The 23,844-nt window shown below is 41.8% G+C and overlaps 1 long non-coding RNA gene across 1 annotated transcript in view; it reads left to right on the top strand.

Annotated features, from left to right (window-relative positions):
* Window positions 1-23,844, top strand: part of LOC145942424 (uncharacterized) — a 117,842-nt gene that overhangs the window by 54,458 nt on the left and 39,540 nt on the right. Inside the window, exons 5-6 of the long non-coding RNA XR_014426357.1 lie at window positions 12,930-13,006; window positions 13,185-13,222. This is a non-coding gene — a long non-coding RNA (uncharacterized LOC145942424). The remainder of the gene's footprint in view (window positions 1-12,929; window positions 13,007-13,184; window positions 13,223-23,844) is intronic.

Here is a 23,844-nt window from a genome sequence, read left to right as displayed (position 1 = left end):
TTGTACATTTCAAGAACGATTTTGTTCCATACCGTTAAATAACAAACGTTTATTTATCAAGTTTCGCGAGTTTACTTACGCGCGTCCGTCCTGCCCTTTACGTATTCCGCGCCTAGACTCGCATGTGCGAGTGCCCGAGAACACTCGTACGAAAGTTTCCCTACGAGAGCGTGCGCCGAGAAACGTTTCTTCGGTAATAATCGTAAGAGCGCGAGAGGCATTTCGCGGTAACGGTAATAACAGTAGGTTCGAAAGTTCGACGTCATTATCCGCCTTCGACGAAAGAGCGCACGCGCGATCACTTTGCACGAGAATCGACTTATCGGCGACGACGTGGGGACGGGGCAATGAGATCCGAGAGAGTTCGGATCGTGAAGGACCAGCCGATCATAAGTGCACCGAGAGCTCCGCTCCTGATTTTCCGCACCACGAGCTTGTAGGTGTAAGTGTAGGTGTATGTGTATGTATGTATGTATGTGTGCGCGCATTTACGTGGGTGGGTTGGAAGGAGGTCGGAGGTTGGTCGTTAAGCCTCAGCCTCCAGATTAGTACTGGCGAGACCGAAACTTTAAACGAGATCATTTCTTAGCTTAACCCCTTCCCGCCGTCCTCTAAATCCTCGATTTAAATCCGCTAATTGAAGACCGGTCCAAACACCAGTGGATTCTTACTCCGCCGCGACAATTTCGACGATGCCATGAGCATCAGCAGGAGACAAACATCCGAAACGTAACTTAGGAACGTCGTCGACTCTTTCGTGCGAGTACTTTTTAACTGAGTTAACTAAATAAAGATTTACGAATCTTCTAATTATTCCACTTGCAAATTGTTCGACTTGAGACCTTACGAGCGAATCAGCATAGCAATCATAAATTATAGAAATATCGATAAATATCGTACGATGGAGTCTGAGATGATTGGGATAAAAATTTCACTGAACGCGAAACGTTCAAAGTTATAAGACAGATCTCGTTGATATGGCGATTACAGCCAGGCTGTTGAATTTTTTCCACCTATTTCCTGTTTCTCTCAGAGAAAGAGAAACGCGCGTAAGAAACGAACGACGCGACGTCTTCCGTCTGCCATCTCGAGTCTGCGAGCAGTCACAGTTCCTTCCGCGGTTCTTTGTGTGTGAATGTGCCCCGATTAACCGGTCGACCATCGGCCGCCGACGATCGCTCGATCCGGTCGTCCAGTCCAGATTCGAAGCAACCGTATAGCGCTTAGTCATGCTCGATGTTCTCAGGCGAGTGGCGGCGGCCTGGCCACCGGTGAAACATGCACGTATACACGTATTGTATACAGATAAAAAGTCGTAAAACCTTAATCTTCATCTCCTAAAACCTTCATCTTCATCTTAAACTTAATTCCACCGCCTGACATTTTTTTCGTCGCATATATGTTTCGTATTCAACATTAAATAAGCTTGACAATTGAATTCTAGGAGAGTAAAGTTTATTTAAATTTATACAGAAACATGAACAGAATATTGTTATTTAAATGCACAGTTCTGTTAGTTTGTCAAGAATTCTTCATATCTTTTTTTTTTAATTTGTAAGCAAACAAAAATGATTTATATTATAAAATTAAAAAAAAATAAAAATTAGTATTATATTAAATAATTTATTACTAAAACTGATCGCTTTGGAGAGAACACGTTGTACTGTATATAAATGCGTATATGTATATACATACATACATTGAAACATAGCGGAGGATCGGCAACGTACGCGCGCGGATGTGCATTCGAGCAGACCGAAGCGGGACGGAAACTAAGAAATGAGAGTTTAGAGGGAGGGAGAGAGAGAGGGAAGAAGAAGAAGAAGAAAAGGAGGAGGAGGAAAGATGGATGCAAGAACCGAGAGATATTCAGAGGGGTCAGGTGAGATGCTGCGCGGCGGGAGGACGACCACAGCGGCGTGCCGGAAGCGAGCAGGTGACTGGTAGTTCCGCTCCATCGAGCGCTGTTCCGCGCCATGACCACTCAAGATCGGTTCTCGGTGGATGGCGATTCCATATGGATTCGCAGACATCTTACACATCCAAGCTTTCGATGGCCGCGTTACTGTTATCTATCGCAGATTCTGACCAATGTATGCATATCGTTTCTCTGAAGCATATATCATTTCTCTGGAGCATATATCGCATAGTCGTTTCATTCATCCGAGACGGTAATCAGCTGATCGCGTTACGAATAACTATGCAACATTGTGTTCTTATATTTCTACAGCCTTATATATTGCAAGCAATTTAAGATTGAATTTTGAAGCAGGGAAATAATTACGCGTAATAATAATATATGCCGATATAGCAGTTCACACACGTTTCGTAACGATTCATGGAAATGTCAGACGTGTATTGTCATCTCGCAACGTCACGGCATTTCGCGTCTTAATCTTGCCGATCGACAACATTTTCGGACGTTGATTTCTGTCACCTCGCGACTCAGTCTCGATGTACATGGACATTAGACCCGATGACTCGCGTCAGCAGACCGCCAGTTGCCAAGCGAATTTATCGCACAACTGCAACTCGCGGCGAAGGGTGTCCGGGAAAGGAGGCGGAAGGGGGAAGGAGAGACGCGTATAGTTCCATCGTTAAGGAGCCAGCCCGGCGGTGGACTGGATAGGGAGATGGTTTAGGGTCCATACATAGAAGGAGCCGGCACCAGCACGTATAAGGATGGAACGTGTGGGGTATTGACTAGCCGGCTGGTCCTGGCAAGGGTTGCGGCTAAGACGGAGAGAGCAACGGGAGGGTGGAGGAGGCGGGAGGAGGAGAACGGGAATACTCGAAGGGACGGAGGGAGATGTGGCGCACGGAGGTCGGCGTGAGGGAAAAGGACGCGCGAACGAAGCCCCGCGGTGGTGAGGGACGAGGGACGAGCTCTCATTGCTAAAGGTAGTTCCAGGACGGTGGGACGGGCGGCGAGGGAGAGGCGGGGGGAAGACGGCAGGGTGGACTACCTAAGACTGATATGGATTGTAGATTATTCTGGACCTCGGGGTGCGGCTTGGCCAAGGGTTAGTATCTCAGAACCCTTGGCGCGCGCTCACCTCCGTCTCCCTCTTCTTCTCTGCCTGCGGAGCTCTCGTACTCGACCCGCGTTACCAAACCTCTCTCGAGCGTCCACCCTTTCCCTTATGCTTCCTATTCCTCACCCCCTCCCCCTCCCTCCTTCGTTTCCTGACCGGCTGCTCGCCTCTTACTCGCGGTTCCTTCTCGCGGAGAAGTTCGTCCGTTCCGACTAGGCGGCTAGGCCTGCGGCCGATTACATGCCTTCCCGTAATCCGATGTTGCGCGAATCTCCCCTCCTCCGTCTATCCCCATCGCGCTCGTCTCGCGGGCCAATTCCCTCTGTGTTCTCGAAGACTCAAAACCTGGAGAATCTCCGACGTCGGAGAGAGAATTTGCAATAATCACCGGCCGCATAATCGGCCGACGTATAATCGATTATTATTTCGCGCTATATGAATCTCGCGTTTTGAGTTTGATCCGCTTTCGTGAAAGAGACATCGCATCCTTCCCGCAAAGTAGAACGCGCTCCGCGAATAGATATAGCGATTGATCGATCGATATCTTTCGATCGTGTCGAGAAAGTACCTTAGAAATTTCTTCAAGGATCTTTCGCCTTCACCTCCGTCATCGCGAAACTTTGTTGGATTTGCCCCGTCGACGAACACTGTTTACATGTTCTCCCTTTACCCAATGTTGCAAGCATCGCGTCTTTAGAGGCAATCTCGGTTACGAAGATTCAAGGGTTTAAGATGGTGTTTGAGCGACCTTCTTCCGGAAGCGTATTGTTTTATGTCCCCCGTTTCTGTCAAATTAGGAAATTTGATCAATAATTACACTCATTAGCCACTAGGAAATAGTTTTTCTCTCTCTTTTATTTATCAATATCCCTTTTATATTTTAATCTTAAAATACTATAATTTAAACAAAAAATTATATACCAACAATTCTATCATTTATTGAAAAAGGTATTATATTATGAAAACTCTGTTTTATTTTTGATATTCTATGAATTTTTTATAAAAAATTTAGTAGCATTTATAATTCTCTTAAAAACCTAAATAAATAAAGATGTTTTTTATAAAAATTTTTATTTTAGAAAAGAACTATAAAAAAAATCTTGAAAATAATTTATTGTGCTAATATAAAACTTTAATTATAATAAATAATAATTAAAGTAATAAATGGACATAAATATTAAAAATTTGTTTCTATTATCTCTTTAGCGCATCTTATTTTGATTTCTTATTCTCGCGTTACAGAGAAATAATCAACTTGTAATTTTTTTATTAATAGCGCTATATATATTAGTAACCTATTTGTAATGAAAGAGTAAGAAAACGAGACATAGTTAATCAGCTGATCACGATCACCTCAATACTAATTTCCCCCGTCGATTGAGCATCGCGTTTCCTTTGCACTCCTCTTTTCTCCCCTGTTGATCTTGCAAGGTAGCGATGCGTCGTTAATGATTGTTAATGACAGTTGTTACGACTCGGCGACTATTAGTTTCTCATGTACCTGGTACGCCGCGGCACACGCTTCATAATTACGTATACGTTCCATCGACCGACGTCGTGAGTTCTGCAAAGTAAAACTAGCACAGAACCGCCTTCAGTGATCTTGTTTGCGTCATACATCATTGTGTTAAGGCAAGACTTATGCAATAATTACCGGTTTTCGGTGACATCACCGTGTCGATCGACGGAGATTCGTTATCGATAGATCTGATTTTCAATTTTCGGTTAACTCAACACATCAGCTTTACATTCTCAACTTTAACAATTAATGTAATATATATAGCTTCACCTTTTCGTGTATCTCACAATTTTAATTTCTTCCAAAATAATAGAATGTGATAGAATTATTATAATTCTTTGGTCAGCTGAAATGTGATTAGAACATTAGACCAACAATAAATTTCACCGCAAAAAATGTTTAATTTTATTAATAATTTGTAATCTCTATCATAAAATATATATTTCATATGATTCATATAGCATGCGTTATTTTTCCGAACTCTTCATCCATGTTATTTCGATTATTGTGTTCAACATGCTTCAGCGATATGACGCAAACTCATACATCATCATAGAAATCTAATTGTATCGGTCTCTCTCACTTGTCTGGATCATCGATCGGGTGGGCGACGACGAGAGAGAATCACGATAACGGCCGAACTGGAGTTCGGGATAGAACGGTCCCAGGTAGCGAAACGATGATGCTTCTCTCACTTAAACCCCATCAATAGAGAGAGAGAGAGAGAGAGAGAGAGAAAGAGAGACTCGAAGTCCCGTTCCATTTCCAGCATCGTTCTCACTCTCACGGGGGGGCAATCTTTCACATTCTACGCATACTTGCGTTCACCCGAGCCATTCTGTTGGATAAGATAGGTGGTATAAACCAAGGTGAGCCCGCGCGCACCGAGTCGTTCGAGCCGCACCGTAGGAGTCTCGGCAGTTTCGCGGAAGCAACAAGCTGTTTATGGCTGCTTCATGCCGCCTCTCTCTCGGTTCTCTCTCTTAACCTACCTACCCATCTCTCTCCCTCCCGTCCGCCTGTCTAACCCGCTCGCCTGCCGCCACCGCCGTCGTTCTTCCCTTGCAACAGCCGTTGCTGTTACTTCTCGTCGCATCATCGGTCCTTACGTGTTCGTATCCGTGCTCTCTTCTCCGCACAAAAGGATAAACATGTAGCTTAGGGGGAGGGAAAGGGAGGAAAGTGAGAGAGAAAGGCGGGAGAGAGGGTAAGAGAAGCATAAAAGAGGGAGATGCCGGGAGACCCTCCTGGGAGCAACCATCGGCGCGAAGAGCGTGCCAAGTGGCTGTTTACATCAATTTTATCGCCGATTTCTGAACCCCGCTGTCAGAACAGATTTCGCACGTCCGCGTTTAGACTGTGTCGTATGATGTATGTCGTTGAGGGATGTCAAAAGAGTGAAAGAGAGAGAGGATTGGGAGGAGGGAAAAGAGAAAGGGAGGAAGAGAGAGAGAGAGAGATAGAGAACAGAGATGGAGAAAGATGATCTCGACACGAGGTTTTACGAAGTATTATCTCGGCGTGTGGTCAGAGATTTACTATCAACATGAGTTATAGTATTAATCGTTATTTACTCATTTTTCTTTAATTATCTCTCTCTCTTATTGTAGCTAAAGAGCTATGGCATAAAAATAATGTTTAACCAAAATTAGAAGAAATACATGGAGAATCATTGTTGGGATCATCTAGTATACAATCAAAGTAAAATATGTAAATATGTAAGATATTTAATCCATTTTGTGCATTTATCTTGCATCGATCGACAAATAGAACCGATCGCATGGGCAGCTCGAATTAACGAGAACGAATGGGGGATGAATTTTAGTTTATTCTCGATACAGTGTTTGTGTCCCACGCAATATCCGGTACCGCATACAAAGCTAAACCTTACGTGATTCACGGAGAATAGGACATGTCCGCGATAGCGCGTGCAGCAAATAGTCGCGAAGTCTTTGTCTAACCGGATTATTACGTATAATATTCGGCCTTGAGGATAAACGGCGCGCGCAATCCGCCGTTCCTAATAAGCATGGTGCATTAATTGAATCCCCAATGATGCAACCGACAGCGCTTTCTTTTCGAACGGTAAATCGTGCAGCCGTTGACGGAAACAACTACGAATAATAATATAGGACAAACTGCAGATAAATTGGTGATAATTGAATTTGCGGCTATTGCCACCCCGTTCGTTATTTGCGTCTCTTCTAAACTCATCCTATTCTGTTAATTAGCTAGTATTCCTCTTATCCTCGCTCACTGACAGTTGTTTTTTGTCAGAACTTGATCTTAATGGAATATTCCAATTTCTAACTTTAGAACATATTTTCATAATATGTATGTATATATCGGGATATTTTAAATTATAAGTTAAAAATATTCTTTCCTGTAATCCTCTTTTAATTTCAGATATAAGGAAAGGTTAAGTATTAGATATTTAAAAATATTGATACATATAAATATATCTTATATCAATATTATTATCGCGAAAATGTAAAAAAAAATGGTATTTTTACTCTAGCTTTCATGATATTAGAAGATGGTACTTATAACTTATTTTTAATGCATCTACGTTTTTATGTTACGAGATTTAATCTCGTATTTACATAAAAAATTTCTATTTTTGAAATTGTTCTCGTATCGAGTATCTCGCTGACACGATCGTACGATAATCTTTCTGAAAACTTTTCTTTCGTTATTTGTCAATCATCTGGGATAGATTTCGTTTATACTATATCACGATACAACGTTACGGCAATGAATTCAGTGCTGGACACGGAGAGAGCTTGACCACCACTTTGTTCGTCCGGATGATGGAAGGACGTGTCCATGGTGGACGAAAGAGCGCGCAGAGCCGGGTGTGGGTGGCGGGGGTGCAGGGGGAGGTTGGTACGGACTTAGGTGTGTATGCGCGCATCCTCAAGCCGTTGCATCCCTCTATCCGGGCAATAGCGGCTCCTCACCCCGCGGCTGTACACACCGGTACCGGATAGAGGGTTGCTCGGGAGCCGATCTGGGACGTGTGCTGGGCAGGCGAATACGAAGGTGGTCGTGAGCGGGGTGAGAGTTGTAAGACGGCGGGCTTGAGGGCGGCCGAGAGGCGAGAGGGGTGAGACAGAAAGACGTGCAGATATACATGCGCGCGTACATATAATAGAGAGACAGAGAGGGATGGAGTTGGAAAGATGGCAAGGGATTCGAGGGAGTCGCGGTGTAAGGGAGGAGAAAGGAGGAAGACGAGAAGGAAGGAATAGAGGGAGAGGACGAGGGAGCGAGAGAAAGCGCAGAACGAGAAGGACGAGAAGGAGGTAGAGGCCGGTAGTGGTTGAGGGGTGTCGGGTTGGTACACGGAAGGGCGCGCGAGGGGGGAGTACCGTTAATTCCCCGATACAATGCTCATATCACCTTCCCCTCTCCCTGACCACCCTCCGCCGCCACCCTCGTCCTTCTTCCTGCGCTACCCTCTCGCCCCCCTTGCCAACTCCACGGCCCCCAGCCTGCTTGCCTGCCTGCCTGCCTGCCTGCCTGCCAGCCTGCCAGCCTGCCAGCCTGCCAGCCTGCCTGCCTGCCTGCCTGCCCTGGCTTCGCCTCGCGGACGTTCCTTGTCTTACTGGCAAACTTAATCGATATTTCACAGTTTCTTACCCCCCTCCCCGTCTACGCCGTCCTCCTCCGTCTTCCTTTCTCCCTTTCCTGCCTTTATCGCGTCCTCCCGTTCCCGCTCGCGCTTCTGCCGCGCGCTCTTCGTGTCCGGCCGCAGAGGGTGAGACGAGGAGGGCAAGTTGAGAGAAGAGAGGCATCTTCCTTCCCTCCAATCGCACTTCCGAGAGAGCGGCACGGGGCAGTGACGCGCCGCGCTGGCTGTGCTGTCTCACACTCTCTTTCTCTCTCTCTCTCTCTCTCTCTCCCTCTCACTCGATGCGCGGGTTGCAAATATCTATCTGCATATTGTATTACACGTCACGATAATGTAGACCCCCCCGGGTCTCTCTCTCTATCTCTTACATCGGCCCAGTCGTTCTCGCCTTCTCCTTGCGGACGCTGATCGCTAACCGCCTCGTATACCCTCCCAACCCCCTTCTCGTTTTCGGACGGGTATTGTGTGACGCCTTGCAACGCGGAGCATCGTCCAGGCGGTGAGAGATGAACCCTTCCATTTTTCATGGACGGTCGCAAGTACGCCGGTATCTCATTATTGTAATTGGGTGACGCGCGCGTGCCTCGTGGCTCAGCAGAAAAGAAGATCGGTTCTGGGTGCTGCTATACGTTGATGAGTTAACCTCGTCGAGAGTCTGTCGAGCGTTCGTCATGAAAAAAAGGGGAAAAAATGAGATTATGTAATTTGCCGTTGCGCCGTCCTTGGAAAACTATTAAGCGCAGATGGGGATAGACAGGTCAGCATCTGCATTAAAATTTACTTACTTGAACTTATTTTTTGTATATGCTGTGTGCTTGGGTGGGTAAAATGTTATATATTTGTTATTTATATTTATTCATATTGTTATTAATTATTTATTTATATGTAAAAATGTAGGCCGGGTATCTTTTTATCGTTATGTTTACTTTAACTGTAAACAGATTGCCAGTTATGAGAAAAATATTTGCGAGATATACCTAACATGTACTTAACGATTTATTAATGCGGCATACGAAACGACAGGGTTTCTAACTCTCGAATTCTACCTACAATTTTCTACAGTATCTCTGTTCATTATTATGTCTTTACGTTATTATCTGCAATATCGCGCGCTTTGCAAAACCGCAAAGTTTGCCGACTATATAGACGTTTTCTTCATCCTATATACACCCTCATTCCGAGATCGCGTGTAGATATTTTTACTGAGACCACACGATCGATTGCGTAGCAATTTGACAAAAGTAATATGTGCTTATATTAACAATGAAATAATTTTTTGATAATAATAAACATAATTTTATTAATGATTATTAACATTATTCAACGTATATAAATGAAACTTTTGATCGCGTCAATTGCTACATTAACAGATTTATATAATGCAAACAATCTCGCGGAGTTCATCAGAAAATCATCGAGCATTTTGCTGAGTAATACTTCGAAGGCGGATAACCAGCGAGATATCGCAGTGGCGAGAACGAATTGAAGAGTAACAGAAGAGGGTGTGAGTCAAGGCTTGTAGAAGCGCTTGGTGATACTCGTACATTTAGTATAACGTTTATACGATTTACCGCTCCTGTTGCATGTTACTTTCGAATCGGCAAACAGGCTTCGATCACGAACGTGTATGATTATGTGAACAGGGAGAATTACGATTTCATGAACGTATATCTTGTTCCAGCAATTGGGCGATCGTTGTATGTACACAACATGGTCATTTTAAATCATCTTTACACAAGTTTAAAAATTGTATAACTATATAATATATATATGTATATATATATTATATGTTAATTTTATATATATATATATATACATATATATATATATATATTTATATATTTTATATAACTTATATATTTATATATAATTTATATATAATTTATATATATTTTATATATTATATATACATATATATAATATATATATATAAATATATAATATATTATATATATATAATTATACTTAATATTTATATGTGTTAAATGATCATTTTCTTCCCATAAAAGAATTGTATAAATTATGAAACATATATAAATACACACAGTGTGTATATTACAATCGAAATATCATGTTTAATTTTTAACCAAGAATATATACATTATCAATTGGATCAAATAGAATGTAAAAAGTCATATTATTATAAATAATTCATTAATATTGTTTAAAACAATATCAAAAAGATAAGACGTATCTTGAATTCTCTGAGTATCTCTATCGAACGGTGGTTTCGCGAGGTAGTACTGAATCGAGTTTTTTTTTCGTCGATCCGGAAAGAAAGTACCGATAGCCGTATCCGTGTGAGTATCTTCTCGTAAAGAGGAGGGAGATCCGTTACTGTCAAACAGTGGCGGTCGTCGCTGCTGCTTCTGCCCAAGCACCTTGTGCACGTGAATCAATAGCATTAACCCATTCCACCCTATCAAAAGGAGCCGGGGTGGGTGGCTGTTGGTCTGGCGAAGGAGGAGGAGGGTGTAAAGGGGTGGCAATAGTAACAATCCTGAGGTATTTAGCCGCTCGCCCCCAGGACAGCGAGGGAGCCAAGATACCGCTAAGACCGTCCGCGTACTGTGCAGCATCCATCCCATCGCGCACACCCCTTTCTCTATGTTCCTCTCTCTATCTATCTATACATCCATTTATCTCTCTCTCTTTCTCTCTCTCTCTCTCTCTCTCACCTTCTGTCTCTCCCTCCGACACTCTCTTCCTCCACTCTCTCTCCTCCGCACTCCTCAGCGCACTCACCACACTCTCGAATGTATCGTAGTGTATTCTCATACGGACTCGTCTCTCGCCCTGGCAAGCGAGTGTGGATGCTCGTAAGTGTGTCCATACCGGGTGATCACCCGGAAAGCTGCCTGGCTCGGCAAAGCCCCAGGTCAACGCTTCCGAATTCGCGAATCCGCCGTTGGATCCGCATTGTCGAAATCCCGGACCGCCGTATTGTTTTGCGCGATCTCGCGCTATAGCGTCGGCCTGTCCACTAATAGCTATCGTCGAGGAGATGATTACGGGAGCTCCGGTATCGCGTATATAATATAGTTATTATATGTATTATATATATGTATATATAGGGCGTTGGATGCGCGGTCGTGATATACGACGCAAATGAGACGACGATGGATGGATCCTCGCAAGAAAAAGGTGGCGCGAAGGATTCTCTCTCGCACGGATTTGAGTTAAGCCTCCTGTCAGATAATTTTCGTCTTTTCGCTCGTTTGAACTTACGCGATGGAATTGTATAATATTTCGTTGTGCCTGGTAATTTCCGTATAGCTGTCTTTCATCGTTATAGAGATGCGCCTCGTGCATACTATAGCTGTTTAATTATATTAATAATTCAGACGGGGGGTTACTATTATTTTTACACTCGTTCTTTTTTTCTCTTATTTATATATTTGGAATCTATTATTATCTTACATAAATGCTGGACGTTTCAGGAAAAGTTTTGAAACACAAAATAAATGCTGCTCTTTCTCATTCTTTTATCTTCATAAACACTGTTTAGCATTTTGTATATTTTCTAAAATGTTACTGAAGTTTGTATCTTATCTTTTTGTTGCAATCCATTTTTCCGACAAACGTGACTTACAAATATAACTTTCTGGTGTCTGCGTATTAGAATCGATACTGAAAGCTAATTAATTTAACGAATACATATAATAGTATACGGAATGACCAGGCGTTGAGAGAAAGATCGGAGCAGCTTGAAATTTTAAGCTATCGAGAATAGGGAAGAAACGCATGGAATGCCGAACCACTTCGTTAAATATTCATTGAGAGATTATTGTTGATAGAAAGATGATCGAGTTAAGTCTTATCCTAATCGATATTTTCGCTTCATCTTATCCATACCGCCGCGGTGGCGCGCGTTATTCGATTTACTGATACGGAAATACGCTTGTCGCCCGATTCCAGCGCAACCCGCGGTCCTTCAGGCAGGACTATTTTGCGACTTTATTTAATATGCGTATTTCACGCTTCCGTATTTTCGCGATCTAATTCGGACGTCTATCGCGAGACGTAAAGGAGGAGACCTAATCCAAACGAATATCAGTCTCCGTCTATAGATAGAGATACCCGTCTTTAGTATAGAATATGTTTATACAAAGATCGCGTTAACAATACTATGCAGTTGAAGTATCGTTATGATGTATTTTTTTCTTCCTCATGTATATCATGAGAGAATATTTTATTTATTCGACATAATTTATAAATCGTTGTGTAAAGAATTCCGCACTAATCCTATATGAAATTGGATTCCGGTAAAATCAGTTAGTCTTCTCATATGTTGTAGCTAAACAAAAAAAATGTAATAGGCTCGAACTAAATAATGAACAGTTACTTCAACAAATCCTCGGGCTCTGCGATTGTTTGCCTGGCTGTAGGTCAGTAACTGTCCATTATTTAGTTTTGAGCCCATCATCACATATTTCGTTGAGCAGGTCATAAGCTACAACATATGAAAAAATCAGCTTAAATTTACCGGGATCCAGTTTCATATAGGATTAGTCAGGATTTTCTTCATTCAAATATTCCTAAGAAATTGATGGGGGGCGGAACCACTGTAACTTTTTTCTACTTGAGAGCGACAATTTTAATTTAGATTCGTGTTTTACGCACAGAAATACACAATATTGTAAAGTTTTGGCAAAATCGAAGAGGACGCAGTCCTCCTTCAGTATTACCAATTAATTATTTTAAACGCTGTCTCAATTTGGATTTAATTTATATGTTACAGATCAACGTTGCTGAAGATCTTACAACTTAGGCGAAGGAGGTCTGAGAGATATCAGGCGCCGGCGGAGCAACCCTGGGGTGAGTATTTATTTTTATTTATTAGAGGATTGAATCAAAATTTATAAAATTATATTTCTGCTTAATATTGTATATGCATCACAAATATTAAATTCAATTACAATATAAAATTAAATGCATACAATATTAATTACTGTGTGACCGCTTCTATAATTTAAATTTTATTTGTCTGTTACAGAGCACCGTAGTTTCAACTCCGCTGCTGCGCATCGATCGGTGAGTGCGATAAATTATTACTTTATTAAGAGATGACGGTTTAACATTGATGCTGCGATGATATCTGGTGCGATATCGTTGTGAACGTTAACATATATATATATGCGGCAGCAATCTGCTGGATGGAGCGCACTTTCTCGCACTTTAGATTTAACCAAGGTCTTCCTTATGTTTCGGGGAAGTGGAGCCCAGTAGAGCGCAGTAAAACATACCGAGCATTCGGCTACAGCTAACCACTCGAGTATGACACAAATCACTCTGTTCCTTCTTTCGTTTTTTCTTCTACCGCGTTTTATTATACGCGACTCATAAGAATATGCACGATCTCTGTATATTTTGAAATCTTTCTCTCTTAATTTTATCGTGTATATATTTTATAAATATATCGTGCATGTTTACGCTTGTATATTCTCATTACCCGTTCGATACCCTATTAGAGTAGGTTACATATTTTCCGATGTACGAGAAAGTTGCGAAAAAGCGAGACGGCGATGCTTTCCACTTTTGATTCTTGCGATCCGACACGTTCCGTTGATTTTATTTGTTATTTACTATTTGCTCGGACGGCTTCTCTCGAACTTCGTACGAGGACTTAAAGTGTACCCTTCGGCTCGCGCCGGTATTCGAGTTTTCAAGTGTTTTTAGGAAAAGGCAACTTTCTCGACGGTGACACTTTTCTTTGCGTCTTGTGGGCAACGAATTACACGAGCGACCCCGTCGCTACTCGAGCTTGTCGTACGTCGAACGCCCATAAACTGCACTTATTTTCTACTCTCTTTTCCTCCTTTCTATCCCGTATCACGAACATCCTTTTACATTTGTAACAAATCTGTTGTTTCACGTAAAATTTGTACTTGTCTGGAATATCGTGGCTATTTATTACCACGTAATTAATATAAATAAATCAAATATTATGAACGCTTAAAACAGATTAGAAATCAGGAATCTTTTATGATAAACTAATGTAATATCTAAATAGAGAGATTTGCAATTTGGAAGATCTGTATCTCAGAAATAAATCCTCTCTCCCGAGGAATTATTTAAAAAAATCAATTATCATTGAATTGCATATAAGAGTTTCACATTTTTAAGGAGAGATTATTTATAAATATTTCTCGGTCGCTATAAAACTATATATATATTATTAAACATTTTAATGAATTGTAAAATATGGGTAATTTTAAAAATGTATATAAAAAGTAAAAAGTAAAATAAAAATTTATTTTACTTTTTACTTTTAATTAATTAAAAATAATTAAAAATAGATATTTAGAATAATGAATATAAAATAGTAACGATTTGATATGTAAGTATGACAATATTTGAGTATTAAAGTACAAAAGCCGGGGGAAAAGGAAAGAAAGATGTGCAAAGGGCTTCGTTGACGTAACGATCGGAAGGCGAGCAGATGATAGCTGAATGGAGATGAAGGGTAAGACTACCGTGGCCGGTCGATGATGCCGGATGTGGACTGCGGTCTGTGTCATGCATCAGCAATTCACATCTCTCTTCGGCCTTATTGTCTGTATCAAGGAAATCCTGGAATCTCGCGTCGCTAGTTGCTAATATACGAGCAATACGTGTGTTCTTGCAAACCGGAAATTCGTTTTTACGTTTCGATCTTCGCGTATTACTCTCTCGCCACCGTTCTTACTACTCGAAAAAGATATAATCATCATTGAAAAGAATAACGTTCGCAGTATTAATTCCTAAATAATATACTTTAACAAATCTTTAATTTGACAGGGATTTTTGCAACTGTGAAAAGATCGTAAGATATCACTAAAAAGATTTTAGATAAAATAGTTTACTCGGATTTTAAAGATTTCTCTCTCTCCTTGCGGTTTAAATCTACAACATTCTCGGCACTTCAAATACACCGAAACGAATCGACTTTATCCCTCTGCACTTTTCCGAGAGTGAGGAAGTTTCAGTCGACGCGCGAAGTGCTTTGTTAGGAAATCGAAGTCGGCGGCGAGGTTAATGGTGTAGTAGTATGTATGGCTGGGTGTGTTACGCCGATCGCGGAATCTCTCCGCGGAGGGTAGAAGAAGAGGGTGGTCGTCGCGCCTACGCGTAATCGAAGGGAGATGAAATTACACGCGAGACACATATCGGGGCACGGCAGCAGTCACACATTGCGTGCTGTTCATCGTATATGTATATGAGTTGAAAATCTATACAGCCCTATCGTGCGCTATATCACGCCACGCCGGCCCGATTACCCTCGATAACGCCGCGCTATTCTGATTCTTATCGACACCTCGCGAGTTATCGTACGTGAAACACATTGATCACTTTTGAAATATTTTCGGGTGCGGCTGTAATAATACACAGCTACGTTACGTAAGCGTGGCAGGTGCGACTCGTTTTATACGTGGTCAAGAAATTACTCGAGAGACAAATTATCGTCAGATTCGTAAAAAAGAACATTTTTTTCTGAGGGTGAGATCACATAAATATAATCTTTATTTTAGAATAGGATATTTTGTTAAAGTAAAGTTTATTTAAAATTAATTTTAAAAACTTATAAGAAATTATGCGTCCTTATTCTTTGATTGTAGTAAGTGATCAATTCGCAATAACTGAAGTAAATAAATATGCGCGATTTTTATATCGTATGATATTATATGCTGGCTTAATCGTTGTGCGCCGCAAATCGTGCGAGCCATCAAAATTCACGTGTCAAAACAAAATAAAACCAACACGTGTATCACCTTCTCCCCCATACCTACTCTCCGACGTTTACGTAACGCTCACGTGTATCATGTTGTAAGTATCCGTAACATGCCATTCTACCCGAGCCATAATGCAACGTGGAAAAGGTAATAGCACAGGACAAACCTGCACGTGATGCGTTGCATACTTACGAAATCGCCTTCTCTTGTTCCTTGCTCTTCGAACGGACCGAGGGGGAACTTTCTCTCTCTCTATCTCATGTCTCTGTGTGGGTGTCGGCGCGCGGATACGTATGCGTGAGTTTCCGGGGGGATAGAAACTCGGTAGGAGCGCGGGGGTGGTAAAGGAGGAGACCGGGGGGAAGGCGGCCGAAGGCAGAAATGGTAAGGGTGGTGGATCGGGGGTGCGAGGAAGGCGGCAGGCTGCTTGGCATGAGGAGCGTTCATCAGCCCCGAGGTTTTAAATACGAAGCGTGGAAGGGAACTAAGGAAGAAACCACCCCGTCTCTACCCTACCAGTGACGGATTGATTAAAAATCTAAGGGGCGAAAATAACATCGGGCGCCTCCGTTGCTAGTCGCGACGACTCGTTCGGGACGATTTCTAGAATGCCAAATCTCTCTTTTGCGATACAGCGCGGCGTGCTCTTGGTTCTTTCTTTTTCTCGCCGCACAAAGTTGTGGATTGTAAAATAGAGAGAAGGACGAAGAGAGAGAGTAGGAAGGACTATCGATCGCGATCTTTCAGCGAAGAATGTTAAATCGGACTTGCAAGCGTAACGATTATGTTAATTACTGGACAAGGTGTCGAAAATATCTTCCAAAAAAATGCCTTACGCGCTCGTAATATGTTTTAATGCGCAGTTGTCTCACTTGACACTTCGATATCGAATCGGTTTTTCGTCAGCTATCCATGCTTGTCGAATAATGTCTTAATTTGTACTTGGTTAAAGATACCATAAAATTTCCTCAATGATTAATACGACGTTTATTACTTTATTGCTAAAAATATTATAGCGGGTTTTAAACTGCATGAAATTAAGCTGTCTCTTTAATAAAATTAAGTATGTAATAAAATTATGATCGCAGTCGATGTCTCGGTTCTGCATCTAATCAGGAGTTTATCTTAAACAGTAAATTCCAAACACACACACACACACAGATACATACATATATATCACGTAGGTAACGCATGTACATCATAAAAAGGATTATACTGCGTGCGTATATAGGAAAAAGAATATGTTTTTAAAATACCGCACATATTTCTTATACTAGCATTTTGTAAATTGATTTCCTTAATTACAATTTATATGTAAAATAAAAATTCTTATTGGAATATAGATATTTGGCAGATTTGGCAAAGTCAAGAAACAGTTTGTCGCGCTGATGTTTACACGTCATAAATACTACGCAAATATGTAGCGTGATGTATAGAAATTAGAAAAGAAATTTGCGACGAGCTCCTCTCGGCCCTGAACCAAGCCAGTCCGTCGTCTTACGCATTGGCTATGTGTATAGTTTTAAATAGTCCGCCGAGGGGTGGACGCCGGGCCGGGGTGCTCTCTCACGCTCTCGCTCTCTCGGCGAATGGGGTTGATGTGGGTGAGGTGGATGAGATAGTCGAGGACGAAGAGGGTAGAGACAGTATAGAGAGAGAGAAAGAAAGAGAGAAAGAGAAGGACATATAAAGCGAGAGAAAGAGGACGGGGTCGAACGAGGGGGACCGGTCGAGGGAGAAACGAAGAGAAGAAAAAGCGGAGGGGAAAGAGACGGGGGATAAAGAGCGGAGAGTAGACGACGAGGGCCGTCGGAGATAAGACGCAAACGAACCCCCTTTCGCGTGTCTCGATCGATAGCTCTACGCGGAAAATTCGAAAGTAAGATGCAATTAAACAGCGAGCGAGGGTAAGCAAGAAAAGGGGTGAGTTTTCCAGCCCCGTAGGCCCTCGCCCCTGCCCCCCTCGCGTCTTACCTCATTCCACTCCCCCCCCCCTGGCCCCCGGTACCGTCACCCAGCCAAGCAGCCCTTCGACGCCGCTACCCACCTCGTCCTCGACCCTCCTCGATCCACCACCTTTCCATCGCGTAGCCTTCCTCCGTCCACCTCCCCCTGTCTTTCTTCCGCCACGCTTTTCCTTCCACCTCCCACCGATGGACTTTCGTCTTCTCGTTTTCTCGCGCACTCGCTTTTCTCTCCCTCATCGCTGAACCTCTCTTTTCTCCTCCCCTTGCCGAAGACCGTGCACGCTCCGGTCGGCGTCGTCGGCCCGAAGGGAAGCAACCCTTTTTCTCAACCCCCTCTAGTATTTATATTGAGCGTCTTAAAGCATCTCCTTACCGTCCCTCTCCCCATCCCCTTCTATCCGTGCTCCTTTGCCACTTCTCTCTCTCTCTTCTCTTCTCTTTTTCGATCTCTCTTCCTATCTGTTCGTCGCCTGCTACAAATCCTCGCGAACCCCCCCCCGTCCACTTTTTCCTCTTTCTTCTTCTTCTTTTTCTCTTTTCTCTCATTCGCGCGCTTCGTTTTGCACCCACACTCTCGTGACGTCAGCGCTCTGACGTTTAAATACTCTTTTCGTGGGCGATAGGTACAAGGGAATTGGTAGTAGTCACTGTCTTTGCGGAGAAAACTCGGACGATTTCCATAGTATTCTTTCTCTATCTCTTCATTCAGATCTTTCCTTCTTCTTATGCTTCCTTTGTGTTTTTGCCCTATTCATGTTTCTCTCTTTATCTTCCTTCTTCCTGTTGCATCCTTTTTGCACGTAATTTTCCTCCATCTCTCTCTCTTTCTCTTTCTCGCTACCTCTTTGGTGAAAATGTCCAACCGGCGTGCGATGTTATTTCTGCTACACAATAAGAATTAATATATATTTTTGATGTCTAGTGACTGTAATGCAGACAGTACGTACGCGGTAAATTCCTTACACGGCCGGAAATTTGCAATTTTTATGACATTGTTAAAGATACACAGGTTTATTTATGCTGTACTTATTTTTCTGTGTTAGCTTTGTACTTCTTATTTCACGCGCTAAAAAAACGGAAGGAAAACATGAGATATTCGGAGACTTTTCAAAGCTAGATATAGCCGCATAAGCAGGCAGATGAAGTATTGGCTCCAATTCACAACTTTCGCGAGTTTATTTTATTTTTAAAACACACTTGTTCAAAATCATCGAACTTGAAAAATTTACAAATATACGCGTATTAAAAATATCGTACTAATTAATAAAATATAAAAAATGCGCAATAATTATGCTTCTAGTTTCATCTAGTTATTAAAATTTGAAAATGAAATGGCATACTGTTACTAACTTTTCGCATTTTAATAAATTTTTACGTGATAAAATTCAGAAAATATATCTGGTCTCGAGAGCAATGACAGTGATACTGAAAGCGTGTGATTTTATTTCGGCAGCTGCTTTCTTCCGGCGCGTATTTACCGAAATCCTGCTACCTCTATTCTGTTTCATCGTTGTAACGAAGAGCTTTCCCCCGAAGTTAAAAAGCAACGTGCACAGCCTGGAACATATTTGCCATGAGTTTTTATTACCATCCAACAACAGCGACTGTAAGACGCAAACAGCATGCTTTGATTCCACGCATCTCGACCGCTAGACTATTAACAGAAATAGCTTTTATTGTTGTGGAAATAATGGAGAGAAAAAAATATTCTCGGAATTTAAGAAAGAATTTGAAAAATTAAAAACAAATTAATACATATAGTGTATATAGAACTTGATGCATATATGAGCTACATATATCGAAAGTGACTTTACTGTTATATTCAATAGAAAGACTAATTTTTTTATCTTTATTATTTTTCAATTTTTTATCTAAATTTCTTACATTATTACAGTATATTTCCTATCCATATTTACACGCTAGGCATGAATTTCATTTCAATGCCTGGCTTTTTCAAGACTTTACAGCGTTATTCTTCTCGAAAGCGAGCGACAACCTAGATATGAAGCCTTATTAAACGTACTGCTTATAATTTCTATATTTTTTTTGCCGACGTTTCATCGATTCTCGCACAATGCAACATTCGCAGTTTGCGAAGCGTGATGAAGTTACGTGGAGCGGCATGGCGCGTCAAGACTCCGAAGAATCGTAATTTATGAAAGTAATTAAAAAGCGACGGCGGAGAGCTTAGAAACGGGAATATACTCTTCTGGCGAAGGGTGTAATACAGGACGGCACACGGTGCGCTCCTTATACAGGCGGAAGTGCGCGACTTTCCTTCGTAGAAAAACGCATATCGTTAAAGACACACGGTTTCATTTAGCCGCGCGGCTCCTCCGCGTCTTAATTTCTTCGTCGCGGTACGCTGGCTGGTAACAACTCGCGAAGTTAAAAAGCCAGTAACGGCGGTGTCTAAAGATAGCCATATTACGTTTTTTATATTTGCCTTTTTTTATTATATTCCGAGCGCGACCAAAACTTCTCTCTGTTTCTTCCTTCGTGTATAATAACCATCGTAATGAAACAGATGCTGTAAAAATAATAATATATATTTATATAAGTGTTGTTATAATGATATATTTTTTGTATAAGTTGTGAGCGATACATATATATTTAACATATATAATGCTGGATTCGATATTTTTCTATTGTTGTAACACAATGAGGAAAACAAGCTCATTTTTTAAGAAAAAAAGTGTAGGAATTTATTTTAATTATTTATTTCGTTCTGACAAAGTTTTGTTTTATCGATATTACACTTAATTATCCCTTTTCATTACGATACACGATACATCAGTATTACACGCGGAAGGTTCGCCAATCGTTAAAGCCGGTCCATTGGGCAACACAACTGTGCAATCAAGTCAAAATTATAAAGGGAGTGCAGAGTAAATATTCGTAAGACCCGGTCACTTCTTTAACAGACAAAGCGGAGCTATTTTATAAGGACCGAGTCTCTCTTCCACGGCGAAGTGCATATCATTAAAGACACACGACTTCATTGCTCTGGCATGCTTCGCTCGAGACTTAATTTCTTCGCCGTAGAATCGACTGGATAATAGCAGACCCTTCCTAAAGTTCACAAACGTGAGTATACATCGTGACGGCGACATTCGCGCACAAAGATATTGAATGACGTTTTTTTACATTTTTTACCACAGCTTGGAGAGCTGCCAAAGTTCGTTCATATCGCACAGTTGTAATTATAAAATATGCACGAGATAAATGTTCGCCGGGCCACGGAAACCTTAGTAAAGCAATATGTCTTGTTGTAACTTTTTTCCGAACAAATGTTCGAGACTCTTTTTCAAGATATCGCATTTTATATTTGTTATTTCGATAATCATATTTGAAGCTGTAGCGTTTTTATAAGGGCAAAATTTCATTTGAACGTGTTGGGATGTATTAAAAGCATAAAATAATCGTGTATTGATTAATATAGAGACGTAAAAATGTTAAAAGAGCAGATTTAAAATTTGCATGGAAATATAAATTAATACAAATTAAAAATGGTACAAAGAATATCAGTATGATATATATCAGTAAATGACCATCGAATTTGTATATTTGTATATTAAGCGTATATAAATAACTATCTTAAAAAGGCAGGTTTAAAAGATAAGTATGCGATGGAAATTTTAACATACAATAGATATACAATAATATTGTTTAGTCATTTGCTGATGCATTAATAATTTTTAAATTACCTCGAATCAGAATAATTACACGGCGATTATTCTCCTGTATTTTACTCTTTCCGAAAATTTCGATTCCGTTGGCGGCGAGCGGACTGGATAATGAGAAATTTCCCCCGGTTCGTAAGCGGAAGCACGCGAGTTCGCATAGAGTTCGTGCACGAAGATACTAACTTTTTTTCTATTTTTCACAACCGCCCCCTGCGCGAAGTTCGTCCAGAGACTCCGCAGTACTCGCGGAGAATAGTAATTACAAGATATGTATGAGGCAAATATATATATATATATATATATACATATATATACACATATATTATATATAGTCCGAACCGAAGGAAAGGTACGCGTGATAGAGTCGGATAATCCAGGACAAGTATGATCGATGCAAGAGATAAGGAGCCACTGGGTTTTACGACATCCTGCGACAGCGCGCAGTTTCCTGCACATTGCGAGGGTGGAAACGGGTGGAGGGGGAGGGAGGAGAAGGGTAAATTCTTCGTAACACATTCCACCACCTAAGTCCTGAAACATTTTTTCCGGCCGGATCATCTACCGTTTTCTACCGTAGTGCGACGAAATGATGGGAGAGCTCCGCTTCGTCTTCCTTCTCGCGCGTAAAAGATATCCGTAAACGTGGTAGCTCTACGCTCTTTACCTGGTACTCATAATTTATTCATTCTACATACATAATCGTTCATCCATAAAGCGAATGGCAGATACCTTCTGCTCGGTTGCGTGCGTACGAGTATATCTGTAGCAAATCCTCGCGAGCTTCTCTCGTGATTTATATTTACAGCCGCCGTAACTTCTCATCTTTTCGCGTATTCCTCATAATTAGCCCGCAGCTGCCAATCGCTTCTCGGCCTTCGAAAAAAGATCATCATCCTATCTGTGATCGACCTTTCTTCTTCTCGCATAAAGTTCGCTCAAAACCCGGGTATAATTTGATCGAGTTTCATTTGCGACATAGTGTGTGATGAAAGGAACACGTATACTTTACGCCAATCGCCGTGCTTCCATATCTGCATAATAAACACAGAGATCTCGTCGAGGTTCGTGCTCGCCGAAATTATACGACGATATTTTGATTCGTGGAAGGGAGGATCATCCTACGTCTCCTATCCGTTATTAATTATCGATTGTTAAGGTTCGCGCGGCATTTTCACGACCGTGATCCATGACTATTGTACAAGAAACAGATCCGCTTGACGCTTGGGACCGGGTCCCACATTCGAATCGACTCGCTCGTTCGACACGAGAAACGAAATAGATCGCGCGAGAGACCGCTCCCACATCAATCATCTTTTGCAGTTTCGTGGTAGAAAGGATTGCGGAGCAAATCGTTCCATTGGGGGTCAATCTCGGTTGCGCAACGAGTCAACGTCGGGCCGCCTGAGACAAGCGGGGCCCGAATAGAGGAGAGGAATACACCGAGCGCGCGTATAACTGGTCTTGTTGACTTAACGGATCAATTTGATGCAAATCACTCGTTTGCGATATACACTGGCCCCGTCAGCGGCGCGGGATACCCTTCGTAATGCCAACCAAGACTCGCTCTCGTGCGCGTCGCCGTCTCTCTGTCGTCGTCGTGTCCGTTTACGGCGCAGCATTTGAAAATTAGCGAATGGGTCAATTATGGGCCAATGGAACGCTATAAAGGTGCAGGCGACGCAGGGGAGACAGGAAAGGGGAGGAGAGGGGGGAGCGATTGCGCGAACTGGAAGACTCGCGAAGGGTCACGGGGTGACTGTGGGAATCCTCGTGACGCGTCCTGATTGTTTACCGCGGTTACGTGGCGCCCCGCGAAATCTCGCCGTCTTTTCGTTTTCCTCGTTGCGAAAAGGCCGGCTTTTTTCAGCCGTGTCGCTCTTTCCTTCGATTCCTAAACTGATAAATCTACAAACCGCTCGCGAGGTGTCTTACTTCATGATGACACGTGGCGCGCATTCTATATCTGGTCTACTCCGTTCTTACGGTACTTTATATAGGTGTGTGTATGTGAGATTACGTCCAAAAAATAATAATACTATAATAATTGAAGGGCTTGAGAATGTAAAATGATACTCTTCGCTAGATCAGTCATTAATACTTATTTCCTTTATGTCTCTATATCGAATCATATATCAATATACAGAAACAAGAAATAAACTTACGTATTGATTTATTATATTTTACGCTATCGACCTGTGGGTCGGACGTGTTAAAATGAATAATCTATTTATTGCGTTATTTTTCAAGCTACATTCCTGTTTACTGAAACTGTACCATTGCGTGAAGATGCG

Source organism: Prenolepis imparis, unplaced genomic scaffold (assembly GCF_030444845.1).
Source record: "Prenolepis imparis isolate NDT839.2.m4 unplaced genomic scaffold, iyPreImpa1.0 SCAF_1, whole genome shotgun sequence".
In the NCBI taxonomy this organism is placed as follows: Eukaryota; Metazoa; Arthropoda; class Insecta; order Hymenoptera; family Formicidae; genus Prenolepis; species Prenolepis imparis.
This window is presented reverse-complemented; position numbering and strand designations above follow the sequence as displayed.